Here is a 5,450-nt window from a genome sequence, read left to right as displayed (position 1 = left end):
CAGCAGCTTTTAATAGCCCTCCCCGGCGGGTGGGGGGGGGGGCGGGAGCGGGGAGGGGGGGCAGAGCCGGCCGGGCGGGCTTGAGTCATCGCCTCCGCCGCCGCTGCACCGCTCCGCGCACCGCGCACCGCCGCGGAGGCGGCCCCGCCGCCTCTCCCGCAGCCGCCCCTCCGCGGCCTCCCCTCGGCGCGGTGCGGAGCGCTGCGGGGCGGTGCGGGGCGGGGGGCAGCGCCCGCGGGCCGGGGCCAGGGGCTGAGCCGCCCGGGGAGGGGGGAAGGGGGCCTCCTGCAGCAGCGATTTCCTCCGCCAAAGGGGTGGTCCGAAGAGGGTATCCCTCTGAAGTCCCCGGTACTCCATATATGGCCAATCTACGTGGGCTTCTATTTTTATGTGCGAACTCTTCCTTCTCTCCCTCTTTTTATTTCTCCGAACATCCTGCCAGGGGTTTGGGTGTGTTAATCTGATTATTTCCCCCTATCCTCCCCCCTAAGTAAGCGCAGCCAAACGCAAGGAAACCCATGGTTAAGGAGACGTGTTGTAAGTGATCATTCGAGGGCCAGGTTCAAAAAAGAGAGAGAGAAATTAAAAACAAACAAAAGCCTGGGCATGTACGTACATACACACGGCGGAGTGAGCACATCCCACTGCTCCCGAGGAGGAAAACGGTAACTCTGTTCCAGGAAAGAGCCTGGCTTATTTACCATGGATTAATTAAAATATTCATTCAGAGCGTACCTAATTTGGAGCAAATGGAGCCGTCTCTAGTGTGATTTCTAATGGGGAAGAAATCCTTTCATTTCATGCAAAATGTTGTATTTTTGTAAAAGGTATCTCTTACTGGGGATTTTAATGAAGGATGGGGATTGCATCTGAAGCGCGACGCTCTCTTTCGTAACCCCAGTCATCCCTTCGTTTTCACTCCACGAGCCTTCGCGCGTTCATTTATGGAACCATCCAGACCTACGGAAAAGCCACGATGCCTCCCTCTTCCCCGTCTGAGCCTCTCTTGTGAGCAATAACTGAGCACTGGCTATGTTTAACTCTGACACCATGCGTACAGGCTTTTCTAGATAGTCTGCGGATGACACGGAGTCAAAACATCAGTCCCACATTAGTGATAATTCTACCCTCATCCTTTTTTTTGCCCCCCCCCCCCCCCTTTTGCCACGGCAGGGAAAACCGGAAGAGAGGGAAGGCTATGCAGCTGTATTTTGGAGCGCGTTCATCTCGTGTTATGGTTGTATGGGGGTGGGGGAGGGAAGGGGAGGGGAGGGAAGGCGCGGGGGAGAAGGAGAGAGAACTGCGGGTGATTCCTCCTCCCCTGCTCTGTAGTTCCCCACAGAAAAACGTGACTGTAGATCGTGCTTTGCAATTCTCACCCTCTCCTACGAAAATATGTCCTTCAGTCTCATTTGGAAGGAAGCAGTCAAAAGTTTGCTAAATATACGGCAAAGGAATTCTCAGGCAAGAGGGGCTCCCTGCTGCATTAGAGTATCCAACGAGCTGTGCACATGAAAACCGCAGGGAAGGAGAGAACCTGTCAGGTTTGAGGGCTGTAAATACAGACTAACAGTGTAGGATTAACGCTGTGCAGACCCCCCCCCTGCTCCTAGGTGAGGGATCTGGAACAGCAGCCTCGTTAGGAAACAGATTTAGCGTCATAAACGGCAGTTTCGGAAAGCAAACCTTTTCTGGCCAGCTCACGCATGGGTTAATAGTACCCAGCACCTCAGTTAGGTATGCACTGCAGATGGCAAGAGGAATCCCAGGGTGAGCCTTGGTCTGAAATCCAGGCTGCCCCTGCGCACGCATTGTGCTTTGCAAGTTCCTAGCACATGCGGAAAGTTAAAAAGAAATTTTCACTCAGACAGCTTGTCTGATAGGTGGTTTTGAAACAAAGTATGATTTTCAAGAGAGCAATACTAGTACTTATTAATAATTCATATTAACGGTAGATAAGGGAAGCAAAAGAGAAATTATAAACTGTTGTTTTGACTAAGCCACCAGCACTGCAAAATGCTGGCTGGGTTTGGATTCAGCCCAATAACGCCTTTGAGAAGAATTTCAGTCCATTGGATACCAGCAGGGATGAATTTGGCTCCTTGTATCAAAAGCCAGAGAGGAAAATGCAGTGAAGGCAAAGTAAAATGCAGCATAACTTAGGGAAAGAGGGATAAGGGATGGTACGAGGAGGGAGGGGGTGGGAGGAGGATAAGAGGTAGGTTTCCAGTGAGATAACTGGTTTCAATTTAACATTAATTTTCAAGCTCTGCTGCAGCAGAAATCACGTATTTCAATAAAACAACGTAGGGCAGAATCATCAAATAAATCACGAACGTTGCCCATTAAGCTTAGTAGGAACAACTACCTTTCCTACAGTTCTTCAGATGAAGAAGGGAAGGGATAGATTTTGTGCTGTTTAGGAAGACGGATGCCTCTATCCTGGGAGATGCAGAGGGGGGCAGCCTTTTGCACCGCAGTGCTAGGATTTCTGTCGCAATAAGTGCTACTAAGCAATTTTAGCTGATTCTCTAACATCATTTGAGGATGCTTTTTTGAAAAAAAAAAAAAAAAAGCAGACGGGGAGTTTATTGACTCTATCTGGTAGTATTTAAACACTCATTTCACACTGTGTACAGGAGAGCTGTGAGAAGTGAAGCCTAAAAATGAAGTAGGAGGAGAGAGAAAACCGGAATTTGGTCTAAGAATGATTCAGCTCCCTCCTAATTATTCAGGCAAATATTCAGCAAGCTGAAAAACCAGTACCTGTGGGCACAGCCCATGAATAATGAGACAGGGAACATGCTTTCCTCTATGTGAGTGGCATGATGTGGGTTCCCACGTTACCGGCCGGCAGCCGGCAAAGGGCAGAGCAGGCAGAACCTGCAGCACATTAACAGGGAGAAAACAACAGCCCTTGTTTTGTCCACGATTCGAGGTCTGTTCGTGGGCAGTGGAAGCTTTCTGGCTGCTGACAGAATCACCTTCAGCCTCCAACACGCACGTCTGCATGCTGCAAAGCTGGGCTGTGAGGCAGCTAAGCAAGCGAAACACCAAAATGCTTAGCAGTGCCGCCAGGTCCTGGATGTTAATTCCTGGGCTCTCCTGGAGTCAGTTGTAACACAAAGACCATCTCGATTACCTCCACCTTTCTCAGACATTTCCTTTTTTTTTTTTTTTTCCAGCAGAGAGGGAACTACCTTGTTTATCCAAGTGCTGCTCATCCATGCCTCGAGTATGTGGATGGGAAATAAATTGAACTAGGGCAGGGAGAGCAAAAAAGAGAGGGGGAAAAATGTACCTGCTTTGGCACTGAACATTTCACAGCCTCTCCAATTTCTGTGTTTTCCCAGGCTTAGATGCTAAGACATGCCCCAGTCTGTTAAGGGCTGTGCGATCAGAACAATTTGAGGATTGAGCCCTTTATGCCAAACTCCTAATTATTTTGTGTCATTCACTGCTGTTTATGTAACTACTGAATTTTGACCATCAGCGGCACTTGCATCTCTGTGCCCCAGGCTGCTTCTGATTAAATTTGAGGGAATAGCTAGGCCTAAGTTTCATTTTTCTCCCTGCATTTTCAGTATCTCTAGATACACAGTTAAGCTGTGGGCTTTTTTAAGGACCTGTCTATGGTAGGGTGCTCCAATTCAAGCCAAGCCAAGATTCCTCTGAGGCTTATGTTCAAAAATAGAGAGATTTAAAATACGATTTCACCATAAACCCTCAGAGATGGGTCCCCACCAATTTCCTGATCACTCTCGTAGATGTGCAGAGCCAGACCCCCAAAGGTGTTTTGGTACCTGATTCCCAGTTAGCTACTTAAAGAGCAACTAGGACATAAATATTTGGTAACTGTGGACCTCCACCACTGGCCCCACCTCCCCCTGCCTTGGCTGGATTCCTTCCCACAGCTACACAGTCTGGTTTGACTGAGTCATTTCCAGCAGTGCCAGACTTTAACATCTATTACCCAGTGTGTAAAGGAGAAGTAGTCACAACATAATCGAATCTCTGGGGATTATAATCTGGCATGAAGGTGTGACCGGTCTGAGGTCTTCTGGAGCCTTGCCAATGGGAGTTTTAGGCCAAGCTCAACTGCCGTGAGAAGGCGGCTCTGCACAAGTCCCACTAGGCACAGAGAACGTCACAAAGGTACAGGACACAGGGGAAGGAGGAACAGGACCATTTGGTCTATATTTTATGGAGGAAAGGGGGTATACACACAGATATGTCTGTATGCCTGTGACAGAGACAGCAGGTAAGGGTTAAACTCCATTTTTCATTGAAAACAATTCCCGCTTTAACAAAATAAACCATCGTCAGAATCAAATTCTGTGCATGTGACCTTAACTTGGAAACCATTTCAAAACCTCATCTAAAAGCTGAATTGAAGAAAGGACAGAAGTTCCACGAAGCAGGATGCAGGCTGAACCAAGAGGTGTGAACATCAAACCATGGGTAAAACCCCTCCTGGCTGCTGTGCAAGCCTAAAAGCACCTAAAGGTTCCAGGCATTTCTGTTTGATCCCAAAATGCCCAATGCTCCTTCAGTTGCATTTTGGGGTATTGCTGGCACTGGCCTGGTAAGGCCTGTTTGGGTAAAGCTGTTGCCAAATAGGAGTTACATTCAAGCCAGGGAGGGAGATGCCAGGCCCTTGGCATCCAGCTCAGACTGCCTCAGGCCATGGGCTGCAGAGCCAGACTCTCAAAACTCAGCTAGATCTCCTGCGATCGAGCAGGCGGCCAGAGCAGGGATCCCCGAGCTCCTGCCAGCTGCGACGAGTCGATGCCTCGTGCACACACGGTGCTCCGCGAAGGAGCGTTGCAGGCATTTTCTGCCTGTAGAAACAGCAACAACAAAGATGTGGGATAATAGTTTGAAAAATGCATCTTCAGGTTTGTCCTTTTAAGGCTTCTTATACCGAATGAGATAAATATGATTTAAGGGAGGAAATAGAAACCTCACAAATCCTGAAGCAAAAGACAAAAATATAAAGCAAACCAGAACACCCCTTCTCCTCCCAGATATTGGTTTCTGTCTAGCAGATAGACAGCCCTTGGGCTCCCCTGCGGAGTTATCAGTTCAGGGCCATCAGTTGTCACAGCAATGGTGAAAGCCACAGCAGGTGAAGATCTCCTGAAGATGCCATCCCAGACTGGTATGAAGGCTAGAGCTGCCCTGTCAGATCATGCCATCAGGTCAAGTGATTTCCTCTGACATTAGCCCATGAGATGCCACTTGTTGGATCTTTTACAAGGAGAAAGATTGACCATTTCCCTGGGGTCTCATCATTGCTCCCACCCCTCACCTGTAAGGGAGCATCAGCTGGTGTAAACTGGCTGAGATCTTTTGACCTTAATTTTTAGCACCTGGCCCTGATTTGCTCCATCCTGACCAGGATGCCTTCTGCTGCTCCGCCCCTCCCTTACACAGGTAAAAGGGTTGAT

Source organism: Nipponia nippon, unplaced genomic scaffold (genome assembly GCF_047370975.1).
Source record: "Nipponia nippon isolate SJK-2023a ecotype South Korea unplaced genomic scaffold, ASM4737097v1 scaffold_4, whole genome shotgun sequence".
Taxonomy (NCBI): Eukaryota; Metazoa; Chordata; class Aves; order Pelecaniformes; family Threskiornithidae; genus Nipponia; species Nipponia nippon.
Note: the sequence above shows the minus strand (reverse complement) of the source record.